Source organism: Triturus cristatus, chromosome 7 (genome assembly GCF_964204655.1).
Source record: "Triturus cristatus chromosome 7, aTriCri1.1, whole genome shotgun sequence".
NCBI lineage: Eukaryota > Metazoa > Chordata > Amphibia > Caudata > Salamandridae > Triturus > Triturus cristatus.
Window position 1 is genome coordinate 294879862 of NC_140590.1, and position 16303 is coordinate 294896164.

At 46.0% G+C, this 16303-nt stretch overlaps 1 protein-coding gene across 1 annotated transcript in view; it reads right to left on the bottom strand.

Moving 5' to 3' along the window:
• LOC146809486 (galanin peptides-like) overlaps positions 1-16072 on the bottom strand; it is a 68640-nt gene extending 52568 nt beyond the window's left edge. Inside the window, exon 1 of the mRNA XM_085614347.1 lies at positions 15877-16072. The gene's annotated coding sequence lies outside the window, so the exon portion shown is untranslated. The remainder of the gene's footprint in view (positions 1-15876) is intronic.
• Between the last annotated feature and the right edge of the window lie 231 nt (positions 16073-16303).

The window sequence follows — 16303 nt, forward strand, 5'->3', positions numbered from 1 at the left end:
CGTGCAGGGGCTTTGCAACAGCACAGTCCTGCCATGGCAATCATCTAATTGAGCTTGTGCAATAACTATACTTCAGGGCACTCATCGTGCACAATTTACAGCCAATTGGCTCAAACATCTGTCTAGAACTAGTGGGAAGCCAAAGCCAGCCAAAAGGTTAGCTTACTTTAAAATGTGATCTCTTTCCAGTCAGGACACGGTGCATCTTCCAATGCTTTTTATTTTATTCTATGGCTTTCTGGGTGGACAGAATAGGTGGTATCAGTTGATCAACATAAATGCATTAGCTTTCACCAATACCAGTAATCTCAACCAAGATGTGAGGGTGGTATGCGATGGACAGCACAACACAGAGTAAGGAGCTCAGATGCTGTTGCAGGGAATATATATTTCCGACCTCAGCCCACCAGATATCTGTGACCTCTGGTGGGAAGACCCAGGGACAGCAGCAATTGCTTTGCAAACTCAATTGTTTGGGCAAGGAGGACAGGAAGAGAAAAACATGTTTGGCAGGCTATCATTCAGTGCTCCACAGAACACCACTGATCCGGTACATGGTCTGCAAACTACACAACACTCATTTCACACACATCACACTATGCACATACCTAGGGTGTAACAGTGAAATGATAAAAACCCACGGTTTGAAAGGCTCTATAGATTTTGCATTGAAAATATTAGGCGATGCTCTCTCTGTCATTGGAAAAGGTAGAATGTGTCTCGTTCTGCTTGATCTGACAGCAGCCTTTGATACCATAAACTATTAAAGCTTGAGCCAAACACTGACTCTTCACATGAACATCAAACGTACTCTACACCGATGGTTCTTTCCCTGACCTCAGTATACTTCGAATATATGTATGCTTTACAGCTCTATTCAACCTCGTGTTTTCCCTATCTTCCTAGCCTCACATCTTTCTATTTTTAATCCTCTAAGGCACTACATTCTTTCTATCACCTCTCTCCAGTCCCTAAAGTCCGAGGCTACCGTTCTCTGTAATGCTGCTGAGGCCTTGTTTCGTCCCCCGCTCTCCAGCTCTGAATTGTAATGCTTTCATTCCCTCTATTTTTGTCTTTTTGGAATGGTTTATTGAGTTATTTAAAATTGTTTATTCCTATTAGCCTTTTTCTCTTCATTATAGCCCACTTTCTTGTAAATCACTACTTACTGTATTCGGTCACTGGTGGAATAGTTGTCCTTTGTTCACCTACATTGTGTGTTTTTGATTGTCCTTTAGTTGGTTTACTGATGCACGCTGGCACTGTCTGATAATACTGAACCGTACAAGTAACTGTACTTCTGTCAAGTATTTGTAACGGCAACGTTTGGTGAACCCCATAACCAGCAGAGTCTAGCTCTGTGTTAATTGTTAGAAAAATCATGGGCCAGTGAAAGTGGACTGAGAAATTGTTGTTTCAAGGGTAAACCAGCAAACGTATAGCAGGGGCAAGGCGGCACAGCTTTCCCAATGAAAAGAGAAATTTCATCCATACATCAATGAACAATGCAGAAAAGCTGGGAGCTATTAGTCCATAATCAGATCAGGGATTCAATATCAGGTAGCTGCAGAGGTACAACAGAGGAAGACTCAACTCACTAGAGCTCTTGGGAGGAGCTCTGGGAATAAAATAAGTTGAAATGAGCATCCGGGAGCTGCTGAGATATAATATAGCCTTACAGCTCGATGTAGCGGGCTATACCGGCCATTAAAGGCCTGTTCCAGTGTTAAAGGCCCGAGTCGGAGGCAAGGGCCTTCAACAAAGGTGCGAACCATTGATGGCGATATAGCCCAATTATGGCAGGCTATAAGGCTATCAGAACATTCCGCACCTAAAGGGCAGAATGTTCTAATTATAAAAACAAAGGCATCGGAGCTCGAGGGAGTTGAAATCTGACGCTCTGACGCCTTTGATTCACAGCTATTGCTGTGATTGTTCAGCATCTAACAGCCACATGCAGAGCCTACCTTTGTTAGCTGTTGAACATTCACAGCAGGAGCTGTGAAAGATGGCTGAAGTCAGTTGCTGGTTTTCCCCAGCTTGGTCAAACTGCTTTTTTTTTGTTCAACCGATCCAGGGAGACCCAGGAGCTGAGCAGCATTACCCTTCCTCCATCCCTCCGAGCTCCAGTGACCCTGAGCTGGTGGGGGTTAGACTCAAGTATGCCCTGCAGCCCAACCTCTGCCTTTGGCTTTCCTCTGCCCTCTCCATGGTAATAGAAAAGACAGTCTACACATAACTCAAATATCACATCAATGGCAACCATCTCTTACATGGCTAACATTCCACCTTTTGATCACAATGTAGAATGGAGGCAGCTCTATTACAAATAAAAGTGAATGCTCTCCTTTCCATAGATAAATGTGACAATTGTATCCTGATAATACTGGACCTCTCAGCCACCTTTAACACAATCACTCATCCTGCTTTCACCCGCACCTTGAAGATTCAAGTGGGATTTATTTGCATTGTCCTTCACTGGTTCTCTCCTTATCTAACCAACTGACACCTGTTTGTCCCAGAAGATCTCTATCACTTAGAGTTCCCCAGGGTTGCAGACTGTCCCCCATCATATTTGGGACTTTACTTCACTGATAACAGAATCAAAATTCACCCCTCCTGGGCACTTGTCACTCGTTTGGCTTACCTTGCAATTCCCGCACAGCGTCTCCATCGCTGCCTCGGGTCCGCATTGGATACTGCCGTCACTTCCTGGAACTCCCCGGGAACTCCCCAGGACACGCCCACGAGCGCTGGGCACGCCCTCTCCCTTACTTCTCCTGTCTATAAATAATGTGCCTCCATCAGACGCGCAGCGGACGAGCGCAGCGGGCGCGCCGCTGGCGTGCCGAAGGCGCGCCTAAGGCAAGCCCGACTGCGCCCGTCCGCGTTCGACCGGGGCACGGGGCCAGTCACTTTGCCCTTCCTGTTCACGCCACTCAATATTCTTCAGCGGACCTTCTCAATCTGCACGCTGCTTGGCCGTTGGCCCCCACTATATATTCGCAGCTTAACCATCTGGGTCTAGCCTGTACTCGCAGCCTTTTTCCCGAGTTAGCTGCTCGCACACACCTCACTGCTCCTCAAATCTCTCCTCACTCCTCCTCCCGATGCCCGCTTCCCAATCTTGAACTCAAAGTATGTTATCTTAACACCCGCTCATTAGTAAAGCATCAGACAGAAATCTTTCACCTTCTCGACACTGACAGTCCCGATATTCTGTTTCTTACCGAAACTTGGTTGCATGACGGCTCTTTCCCCGATATTCTGGCCGCCATCCCTCCTGGTTACTATATTATCCAAAGCAACCGGGCTTCCAGTAAACCTGGAGGTGGCGTTGCAGCCATCATTAAGCATCCTCTCAGGTTTTCCGTTGTCACCACATCTTGCATCCCCCAGGTTGATTGTCTTGTTGTCAGACTGGACTCCCCTGTATCTCCCCTCATTTGTGTTTTAGTTTACCGCACCCCCCAATCCATGTCAGACTTTCCATCCCTGTTCGGAGATCTCCTTTCCCAGATAATTATTAACAACTCCAAAATCCTTGTCCTCGGGGATTTCAACTACTGGCCTTTGGATGAGAAGGAAAGTGCCTGCTCGGCAGCTTTTTCCGAGCTATTGTGCAGCTTGAACTGCTGCCAACATATTAATACTGCCACCCATACCAGAGATCATATTTTGGATCAGGTCTGGACCTCCAATCTTGCGATTTCGGCCCTTCTCATATCGCCATGTGCCTGGTCCGACCATTTTTCTATTTCCTTCTCTTTCAAAATTCCTACTCCTCCAAGCAGTCCCCTTGATTCCAACCTCTCTGCCCGTAACTGGAACAAAGCGGACATTGATCACTTCTTTAATTTACTCAGGACCTCCATCCCCTTGGAATCTGACTCTCCAGACATCTATGCTCAGAACCTAAATCTCTGGCTTGAGTCTGCCAGTGACCTGGTCGCCCCCCTCAGACGGATCAAACTTAGACGTCTTCATGACGCACAAAAATGGTTCTCTGAGGACCTTAAAGCTTTAAAACTCGGCCTCAGGCAAGCCGAGCGTCGGTGGCGCAAAAATTACTCTCCTGTAGCCAAGGCAGAGTTCTTGTCCCTCCTCAAAGGATATAAATCCGCCATCGCGTTAGCTAAAACCACACACTTCTCCAACAAAATCATGGAGTCAGCTAACAAAGCTAAAAACATCTTTGCGATCGTAGAGGAACTATCCCATCCTGACAGAGTGTCCATCAAACCCCTCCCTTCCCAGAAGCTTTGCGATTCCCTCAATCATTTCTTCATTGAGAAGATTGCCAAAATCAAAAATAGCATCCAGGTACCGCCCCTCCTACACCCCTCCCCGCCCCCAGTCTTCCCTTGCGTAGATCCCTCTCTTTCCCCGCCCCTCACTCGGATCCCTGTCATTACGGAAGTGGAGTTTCCCGCCCTCCTCAGCAAAGTTTCCTCAGGATCTCCCACGGACTGCTGCCCCCCTAAGATCTTATGTAAGGCCTTCTTGGTCTGCCCCGCTCCCCCTCTGGCTCTACTGAACTCCTCCCTTACCTCCGGTCAAGTCCCTCGCATCTTTAAAACAGCAGAAGTGGTACCTATTTTTAAAAAAACGACCGCTGACCCCACGGTTATGAGTAATTTTCGCCCCATCTCTCTCCTCCCCTACCTCGGGAAGGTACTCGAAACCCATGTCACTAACATTCTGAGTTCTCATGTCGAGTCGTCTCATTTTCTCGACTCCCAACAGGCCGGATTTAGGCCTGCCCACTCCACGGAGATGGTCATACTCTCCGTTATGGAAGAACTACGTAGGGGAGCCGACTCTAAAATCTGCCAGGCCCTGGTTCTCCTGGACTTGTCGGCTGCCTTTGACACGGTCGACCATGTGATTCTGGTCGACCGTGTCAGGCAGGCTGGGATCGAGGGTACTGCCTTGGATTGGGTTCGCTCGTTCCTCTCCGGCCGCCAACAAGCGGTTCGTCTGTCTCAGTTTTCCGCGGATAAGGTCGACCTGACTTGTGGTGTGCCTCAGGGATCCTCCCTGTCCCCCCTACTCTTCAACCTATACCTCACTCCTCTGATCAGCTCTCTCCGAGATAAAAATGTCTCCGCATTTAATTATGCGGATGACTTTCAATTAGTCTTTAACATCGACTCCTCGGATCAGTCAGTTGCTGACTTTCAAGCTACCCTCTGTCACATCAGCAACTGGATGGGGGCTAACCACTTGAAACTGAATCCCGACAAGACCGAACTGGTCCTTGTCGGAGGCCTTTCCAATCCTTGGAATTCCAACTTCTGGTCCGCCAGTCTGGGTTTGCCTCCCTGTCCCTCCACCTCGGCTAAAAGTCTGGGAGTTATCATTAGTAAAGATCTTTCAATGAAACCCCAGATTAACGCCACTGTTTCTGCCTGCTTTTTTCAGTTGCGCAAAATCCGTAAAATTGCTCGTTTTCTTACTACTGAAGCCCTCACCTTGGCCCTCTTAGCCCTAGTCATTTCTAGACTCGATTATGCTAATTCTCTATATGTAGGCATCCCCGACTACCAGCTCAAACGCTTGCAACTTGTCCAGAATCAGGCAGCCCGCCTCATTTTCCATCAACCTAGGCATCATCATACCCGCCCTTTGTTAAAATCTTTGCATTGGCTCCCTGTATCTGAACGCTGCAAATTTAAGCTGGGGTGCCTTATCTTTAAATCTCTGGCTGGTCTCAGCCCCTTGTTTATCTCTTCTCTCATTCACCCTTATGTTCCTTATCGCAATCTGCGCTCTGCCCACCTGGCTCTTCTCAAAGTTCCTAAAGTCAAGCGCAAGAAATGGGGCGGTCTCAGATTCTCGTTCCTTGCCCCTTCTTTTTGGAACACCCTCCCTCTGGACATAAGATTGGCCTCATCCTACACTCACTTCAGATCTCTCCTTAAGACTCATCTCTTCCGCTCTGCTTACTACTAATTCCTCCTCCTCTCTTTTATCGCTTCTTCCCTTTTTTCCCCCTCTCTCTCCTCCCCCCTCCTCCCCAGGTAGTTGCTTTTCCCAGCGCCAAGAAACTGTATGGTGTACGTTGCGCTTTATAAATTTCTTTTACATTACATTACAATACGTTGATGAAATTTAACTCTACTTAAAAGTCTTCTCCGTTCCTGACATTAAAGCCTCAAAACCTGCCTTCACCTCATCCAGACTTGGATGTCTAGGACCTATATGGAGCTTCAAACCATCATTCTCTCCGGTCACTTTTGACTGTATCTCTGCCTTTAACCATGTACAACACTCCACCATATTTTGGCTGGATTTGCACTATAGAAATACCACACATGTACATCCATCTATACATTGGCTCAGCTCACTGGAGCTCCCTTTGTATCATAATGGAAAGACTCAGCATCCTGGAGCTCCAGATGTATGATAGGATTAGGACTTCGGCACAAGAGAGTTTCTGAAATATAAGAACATGGCCCAACTCCAAAGACCCCTGCTGTATAAAAAGCTCAGAACAGAGTTATTGAAGCTCCGATGGTATTAGTGCAGGGGCTCCAATAACGTCCTGATGTATACTAAGGATAGGGTCGGAGCACCAGAGGTTTAAGGACAGAACTATAGCTCTGAGGAGGTAATGGGGTATAATAAAGGCATAACCTGAGAGCCAGAGGCTCATGGAGTATAACAATAATAATAATAATATTAATAATAATAATAAGCTGTAGTAGCTCATACGATATAATGACAGCCACAGACTCAGCCCAGGAAAATCAAATGATACCACAAGGGTGCAGACTCAGCTCTTTGAGCACCTGAGGTATTAGCCCCAGAGATAAATGCCAAGAAAGCATGTGCTATAATAAGGACAAAGACTCAGTTCCTAAAGCACCAGGTATAATAAGGCAGAGAATGGCACCTTGTGCGTCGCAGCTACAATCGATCCTGTGGTGTAATAAAATCCGGGACTCATTCCGAGGAGCTCCAACGTTGTGATAAAGCAAGAGATAAGATCAAGGATCTACTAGGGACTGACAAGGATCTCACAGTATGGACCAGGCTCAGCCCACAGAGCTCTTGGGTAGCAATGTGTGCCTCTAGGAACAGAGTATAATAAGGTATAATACAGCAAGGGACTCAGCCTCAGGAGTTCCTAAAGTACACTGACTCAAGGAAAGGCTTCCGGGCTCAGTGAGTGGAGAACATGGGTTCTAATAAGAAAAAGACTCAGCTCAAGGGGCATATAAAGTATAGGAAAAAAACAAGACTTGGCTGCAAGACCATCTAAGGTATACTACAAGCACAGATGCAGTATCTGAGGAATAAAAGAAGACATCCCTTTGAACAAAATAGTATAGTAAGTGTAGAACTAGGTTAAAGGGCTCACATGTGGTAAAAAAGGAGCAATGCCACAGCTCCAAAACTCTGCCTCCTGGGAGTAGCAATGTCATGAATTCAATGCCAGGAAGATGCTGCTCAGTAGTAACAACAAAACCCCTGTCCTCAGAATGTCCTAGGGTACCCTAAAGACAAGGGCACACACTCCTTAAGCAACAGGCTCAGCTCCATGTGGTCCTGACTCTAATATTAAGGGAAACGCTACTCCCTTCTACAAACTTGGCGGCACTGGTTAGTTCAGGCCGCCACTGATACTAAAATTGACCTGCCTTTGATCCTGAAGAAGCGCTTTGGATCTCCTTCTGAGGCCACATACAGCGCGAAACATGTTGACCGTTATATATGTCCATTAGGGACATATACCCAGCTACAGAGGGACATAATATCCCCTAAAGCAGCTCTACACACTCTGTGTTAACAATGACAGAGGGATCACCCTAATAAATAGTACCCACTCTGCCTCCAGTCATTTTTTAACACATCACTTTAGACTTCACTGCCACTTACACCCACGCACCTAAATGGCTTCTCATCAAAAGATCTCAGATGAAGAGACCCTACGGGGGACCCGTAGGGCATTGCAGCGCCAGCCCGACGAGAAGCAAAGCCTAAATGATGAAGCATGACATCCTTCGGGGTGTGTGAGGGCATTATGACAGCACCCTGGAGCTAGGGTAGGAGGACGGCAAGTTGCTTCTCCACACCCACTACCGGAGCAACGTGGTGCTCTGGCCATCCCCGTTAGCCTCTTGACAGTGTACTAGGGGTCTACTAAATTCCCCAGTATACGTCAACTAGGGCATTTCTACCGCCCCTGGTAATTTATAATGATTATCTGAATACCAGGCGGTAGTGCACGAATCTCACTTTTTCTTTAAACGGTCCTGAAGAAGTGCCAATTGACCCGTTAGGGGCAAGACTAGGCACAAAACATGTTGACCTTCCACACATAAACTGCCCCTTAGGAACATTATCGTCCACACAGGGGCTCGCTCTTGCTTTTAGTTAGGGTAGAGTTACCTTTCTAATAAAATGTGATTCTAGAGGACTGCTCTACACCTATTTTATCCTATTTAGTCTCACTGTGCACTAGCTAGCCCCCACACCCGCACGCACCTTACGGCTTCTTCTTCAAAAGATCCCCAACAAAGAGCCCCGTTTTCGGGAGCCCGTCAGGCACTGCAGCGCCGGCATGATGAGGGGCAATCGCCCTATGATGAAGCATGACACTTCTCGGGGTGTGTGAGGGCATCACGAAGAAAGACCTGTCTTCCCCTTACACTCACATAGGAACTGCACACCTTCTTTAAAATCTGGCATTATGATGAAGACACACTGTCCCCCACAGATAGAGTAGTACACGAAAAAAGTCCTTCCTCTTTCATCCTCTTCAAAGAACAGTGACCCCCTTTGTGTACTACTCAGCTCCATGTGTTCAGTGTCTTTGATATGGGAAAGAAATCTGCACCAGAGGGAGTGAGAGGCAGGCCATAGCTCCTAGAGCTAGTGACATAATAACATAGATTCACCTACAGGGGCACGTTGAGAATCATATGCCAGGGCTAAGCTCCTGGAGCCACTAATATATATTAATGACACAGACTAAATCCCAGGAGCTTCTGGAGTATAATTGTATAATAGGACTCCGCTCCTGAAACTGCAGCGATAAAATATGAGAACTGATACCACGTTTAGGAGCTTGTGAGGTATAAGAATGACAGGACTCAGTTCTTGGAACCCCTGAAGCTCCGCCAATATAACAGGCATTGAAGGCCACTCCCAGGAAACTCCTTGGGTAGACTTTAGGCCAGCTCCAGCGCCTCACTGGGCACAATGGTGCAGAGACTCAGGCACAGTGTAAAGGGCCAGTTCCTGGCATATATTATGGCTTGAACCCGTCCACCTGGAGGTATTGTGGTATAATTAGAGCATGAATCCAGATCCAGGGAGTCACTGAGGTATAATAGGAGTAGGGCACAGCTTCCAGAGCTGTCACAGCACAATAGGGTCATGGACAAGTCCCCAATAACTCCAGATATAAACAGCAGGGTGTCAGCTCTCTGAGTTTCTGATGTATGGTATTGGCATGGCTTATCCCCACTAGCAACAGGAATATAATAATAGCTTCAACTCAGCTCTAGGAGCCACTGAGTGCCAGGCTGTCCTGACGCACACAAAGGGCCGGGAACACTAACTGTCGCGTCTTGTGTATTAGTATCAAGGAACTACTGATTTACAATGAGTTGCTGAGCTCTAATAAGGGATGATGTCAGGGTCTTTGAACTTCAGCAGTTAAAGAGCACAGAGACAGCACTAGGGAACTGCAACATATAACAATGACTGAACCCACCTCCATGAGTTCCTGACCAATAGTAAAGACTGGAATCCAACTCCTATAATTCCTGGGGAATAGATAGGGAATGGGCTAAACTCCAAAGGCTCCTGTGGTATAGTGAGGTAGGGGACTATACTCCAAGCGCTTCTAGGATATGGTGAGTTCAGGAATTAAACTCCTAGAGCTCTTGGGGTATGGGTAGGGTGCTAGTGGAGGTCAAGATGGAGTAAGAGGGGAAGTTTGGCTTCTGGAGCTGCCAGGGCAAAGGAAAGGGAGGAAATGCACCCCAAATATCCTCTCGATATATAAGAATGTCGGGACATATCTCTTGGAGCTCCCAAAGCATGATAAGGACAGGGGCCAACCTCCAACAACTCCTGATGTACAAATTGCAGAGAATGAGCTTCTGGGGTTTCTGTGGTATGATATGCACAGGGCTCATCTCAACTAGCACCTGAGATATAATCATTGCAGGAATCCAGCATCCATCTTCAGATGCCATTGAGATATAAGAATGCAGTGCCCAGATGTCATGATAAAAAGAAATGTTGGCTATACATTTCCTGTCACTCCTTGGGTATTAAGATCCAGGAACATGTGATTTATGTGAAAGGCACAGACCAAGCTCCTGTAATACGTGCAGAAATCCAGGTAGCACTTAGTGAGCTTTGAACCATATTACCCAGGCATCACCCAGCTCCATGAGCCCCAAAGAATTCAATTCCAAAATCCTAAAGCGTTATCGTAAGGAGTGGAACAGAGCTTCTAGATCTGCTAGGCATGTTAAAGAGAGATACTCAACACTTGTAGCTTCTGAAGTATGATGGATGAGACTCAACTCCCAGAGTGTAATAAGGGGAGGGACACACCTCTTAGAGCTCTTGAGGTATATTTAAAGGAGGGACACAACTCCTACAGTTCATGATATATAATTATTGGAGGGATTCAACTCCTAGAGCTCCTAAGAATTAATACTGGAATGGCTAATCTCCTAGAGCTCATGGTGTGATAAGGGAAATAACTCAACACCTAAAACTCTTAAGATGTACTAAAGGAAAGGATTTAACTCCATGAGCTACAGGGATATCCTAAGGGAAATGATTCAGCTCATGAGGGCAATGGGGTATAAGAAGGGGGGTGGGGGTCACATCCTAGAGCTCTTGTGGTATAGTATGTGGAAGAATCCACCTCCTACAGCTCACTGGAGTATATTATGGGAGGTATGGGGAGGTACATGGCCCCAAAAACTCTTGAGGTATACCAAGGACAGAGTCCTTATGTTATAAGAACAGGGCGCAACTCATGGAGAGCTGAAGGTATATTATGGACAGAGCTCTTCTCGTGTAGTTCTTAAGGTTCAATATGGGCATGGCTCAATTTACGGGGATCCTAAGGTATGAAAAGGACAGAGCTCAACTCACGGATCTCTTCTGGGTGACTGGCTTATAGGGCAATGTGGCGGTGGCAGAAGGGCCATCCTGACATGTCAGTGTGTTGACCGGCATTTGGCTGTTTGAGGGCCTCTTTCATGGTTTGGTGGGCCAATTTTTGCTCTTGCTTTCTCTGATTTTACTATAAACTTTGCCCACTTCATTTTAAAATGCATACATTTTCCTAATCCTTGCAAAATACCTATACAAGCATTGCTTTGTAAGTTCAAAACTGCCCCAATTCACAAATGTGGGCCACTTTTGAGCTATCTTATATGCTAATCGGGCCAATGCCTGGGCCTATTTTCCGTCCCAGTCTGACCCTGGAGCTCTCAAGGTATAATAAGGACAGAGCTCAACTCATGGAACTCTTAAGGGATAATAAGGACAGTTCTCAACCTATGTAGCTGTTAAGGTATAATATGGGCAGGGCTCAACTCATTGTCATGGAGCTCTTAAGGTATTGAAAGGGCACGGCTCAATTAATGAAGCTCTTAATGAATAATTATGGCAGGAATCAACTACTAGAGCTCCGAGGGTATAACAAGGGCGGCTATAATAAAGTCAGGGTTCAACTCATAGAGATTCTGGGGTATGATGGTGGCACAAAGTCATCCCCAGGAGCAGTTGGGATATATTAAAGGATGAATGAATGAATGAATGAATGAATGAATGAATGAATGAATGAATAGGTATTTGTAAAGCGCATGGTTACCAAAGGCCTCCCAGCGCTAGTGACAGTACCAATCACCCACCATAAGGAGCATAAGGGAAACAGTAGGGTCTTCAGCGATTTACGGAAGGAAAGGTGATTCGTCTCGAGACGAACATGGTCTGGAAGCTGATTCCAACTTTTCGAAGATATAATAGAGAACATTCTGCCACCACTCTGTACTCGATTATCTCTACGGACTGTCGCCAGGCATTTCTTTCCTGACCGTAGAGATCTGTTTGGAACATAGGGGTAATGAAAGCCCTCAGATGTGGAGGTGCAGAGGAGGACAGAACCCTGTGAATGATGCACAGGGCCTTGAACTGGATTCTCTCTGCCACTGGTAACCAGTGCAACGAGATGAGCAAAGGCTTTGCCGTACATTGGTAGGGGGCTTGCATAAGGGCGCGAGCGGCACAATTTTGTACCACTTGAAGCTTTTTAATAGTGGCGCCTGCAGAGCCAAGGTAGAGCACATTGGCGTAGTCGAGCCGGGATAAAATCAGGGCCTGCACCAGCAGTTTCCCTGCACTAAAAGGGAGCAGGCGTAGGATTTTCCTGATCATTTTCAGGATTCCGAAGCAGGCAGCAGCTACCTTACATGCCTGCTCCTTGAACTCTAATTTGCGGTCAAGCCAGACCCCAAGGCTCTTTATGTGTTCTTTGGGTGTGGGCATAGTACCTAGGCATTTGGGCCAAAAAGCATCAGGGTTTATGTTAGTGGGCTTACCCAGAAACATCAATTCAGTTTTTGCCGCATTTAATTTTAGAAAGGAGTTATCCATCCAAGCAGACGCTTTCTCCAGACAGCTGGCCAGGCAAAACTGATTATCATTCAGCTGATTAAGGGACACAATTAGCTGTGTATCGTCTGTGTATGAGACAATCTTGACCCCGAAAGGCTTAACCACTTCTGCCAAAGGTCGCATGTACACATTGAAAAGCGTAGGGCTTAGGGAGGAACCCTGAGGAACCCCACAATGCGCCGGCATTCTGTCCGATATAAAGTTTTCCTCAAAGACTTGAAAAGATCTGTCTTTAAGGAATGACTCAAGCCATTTAAGTAGGGCTCCCGAAACCCCGGCCTCCCTGAGTCTATCAATCAGAAGCTGGTGATTGACTGTGTCGAAGGCCTCGCTAAGATCGAGTAATATTATAGCTGCGGTCCCCCCGATATCAAGAATTTTCCTTGATTCCTCGACCACTACTAGGAGGGCTGTTTCAGTGCCTTGCTTTGGTCGGAAGCCAGTTTGGGAAGACTGCAAACAATCGTTTTCTTCCAAAAAGGTAGAGAGAATCAGAGTAACATATCTTTCACAAATCTTTGCAAAACCTGGCAGCAGTGAAATTGGCCGATAATTGGCAAAGATATCCGGATCCAGGGTAGGTTTCGTTAGAAGGGCTCTGATCATGGCCCGTTTCCATGGAGAAGGGACAATCCCAGTAGACAGTGAAAGATTAATGAGCTCAAGAACAACTGGGCTGATAGAATCAAAAACCTGGTTAATAAGAACCAGATTTATCACATCACTGGGAGAGCCAGATTACAGGATGGAACTCGGTTCCAGGGAGATCTTGGGATAGAATTATGCTGGGGACCAGTGCCCATGGGCAACCTTGGTACACGGAGTACAAGACTCAACTCCAAGATCTCCTGCGGTTTAGTAAGCGCAGGACTCTACCCATACAGCTGGAGAATTATCGGACAGGCAGTGTAAATTAATACATGCACTCAACTGGTCTGGGTTCCTACAGGATAATTAATATGTGTACACAGTTCCGATTAAAAATCCTCAGCTACTAAGGGGCAGATTTACAAGCCCCTTGTGCCTCATTTACGCCGCCGTTGTGTCACTTTTGTGACGCAGCGGCGGCGCAAATCCTGCACCATGGTGCGGGGTACTTACAACGTGACGCATCTGGGAGACGTTGTAAAGCCCTGCACCACATGTAGGCATTCCTGCGCAGGGAGGGGGGGGGGCGTTCCGGCGCAGGAACGCCTCCTAAAAGTGGCTGAGTGAAATCTACAAGATTTCACTCAGTCACTTTTAGACCCATGCTACGTCAAAACCCTGCGCCTGCCTGAAGCAGGCGTAGGGATTGACGCAGAATTAGCAAGATGGGCCCCCCAGAGCATTGCTGGAGCTGTGTCGCGCTTGCAACGCAACTTCAGCAATGCGCCACTTTTACGGCACAGATGCGTCACGCATCTGTGCCATTTTTGCCCCATGGTGCACCGCATTGATAATGCGGCGCATCCATGGTGGCGGAGCTGTGGCGAACAATAACTGGCGCATCCCTGCTGATATGCAGGGATGCGCCAGTTATTGTAAATATGCCCCTAAGAGAATATGGAGTGCAAAAGGCAGTCTTTGTTACCTGACGTCTCAACAAATCGAGTTAAAATTAATAACTCCAAACAGAAATCATTCCAACCCTCTAATACAACTTAAAGCTCAAAAAGTAATTTTTGCTCCCTCAATTTTTATCTGTAATCAGACGACATTTGAACAGATACAATGTCCCACTTTGTGCTGCTAGCCCCCATAGCACCGTTGTCCTTACATAAACAAGGTATTTATCTTTATACCTAATTTAGTTACTCTTATTTTGTGCATTTGATATTTTTGTACTTTTATCTAACGCCCCTAAGTGCAGAGGTCCAGCCCCAGAGAACTGTAATAAGTGCAGCGTTTACTTGTGCATAGCTGCTGGTAGAAGGGATGTGGAGTGCGGCAGCACCTCCAAGGTAACCATCCTGAAGTTTCGAGGCGAATAAGCAATGCAGATCAGGGACATCTTAAGGATTTTGGAGGCCCTGGGCCAAACATATTTTGGGGCCCCCTGATGGGAACAGCTTTGGATGTATGATCCAATTCCAGCTCTTTCATGCCCTCTTTGACCAGTTCATTGACAGTCCACAGGCACTCTGGCCAAATTCTAAATGTGTTTGCATATAGGATTCAGGGATAGTGATGTGTGTTTTCAATATTTTAACACAGCACCAGCTCACTAATATTACTGTAAATAATCTCTGTGACACCCTATCATTTCTCATTTGTGAGGTCCTGGTTTGATCTAAAAGAAACTTTTTTATGAATGTTACATGAAACATAAACACAAAATTTCTCTGTAAAATGTCTGTAATAGATTCTCACACTTCACCCACATTAAAAATAAATTGAAGGAAAACGGTATTAACTCAATCTTCTTAAGAATTATTCAAGGCAATCGGGACAAGACTCTGCAGAACAGAGCTGGCTCTTTCAGGGCCCCCCCTCGAAGGCTGGGTCCCTGGGCCAGAGCCCACTTTGCCCTTGCCTTAAAACGTTTCCGATGCAGATGCCTTTAAATGTTGTTTTTATCTTGTCACAGTTGCTGTGTGTTTATAGACAGATGTCAAATTTCAGGCTATGTCTTATGACAAACTGCTCCTTGTTCTTTTAACATGGAGAATGATATTAAAGTTTGTTTCTCTGACTGCAAAATGAGAGGGTTTTATAAAGTGGATCTGCTGGTGTGGAATTAAAGGCTGTATGGTGTTATTTTTTCGAACAATACAAAATGTTAATACCTATAAATGATGTGTAGAAATATTTTGAAATATGTCAGAAGTTAGGAAAGCACTAATTAATCACTTTCTGTAATTCTGAGCAAACCAAAGACACCAAGCTATAGTAATATATGTGTGACTGTGCTCTCCAAAATGCATCACCACTTACATACTACAACCTCCCCACACGCCTTCTGAATGAGCGTGGCTCATTTGTACACTTGTGCTTTGTCTGATGCCGAATAATTTCAGAATCCGTGATGTAACATCGATGGCAGCAAATTCAGCTCTGAAAATTGTCCCAGAGTCACTGCTCAAGTGTCTGCTCTAGAATAACGTTGTCTCTGTGCCTCGATGCCCCTTTGAAATCTGATGCCCACAAATGTGCATGACAGCAGGCAACAATATCCGAAAGTGAAAGAAAAGTGTTGCACAGCATACTAAATGTAAACAAATCAACGTTACTCACTGTGGCTCCAAATTCAAGTCTTCCGTGCAGACAGCAGATGGAAATAAAAGTTAGGGGCTGAAGTTCATAAACCTTAATTGTATTTTAAATAGAAAAAATGGAGGCGAGGAGGGCGATTTTAGAGGCTGGTTCAGGAAGCGGCCCTCTGATTTTTGAGGCGAATATTCGGCTTCCTCTCACTGCTTCCCTCTCGTCCTGCGCCGTGAGCCTGTGGGACTTGGGTGTAAGGACGACGGTATTTATACCTCCACCGCCAATAACTACGGGCATAATTTCTATCATTATCCTGAAGAGGAAGCAAAGGGGGAGTGAGATGTGTAAAAAGCTTTTTTTCATGTTTTTTTTTTGATTAAGGTGGATGTTTTTTTTTAGACAGGAAAATGAGTTGATAGCTGTAATTATGTATAATTGACTTCTGCATTATAGC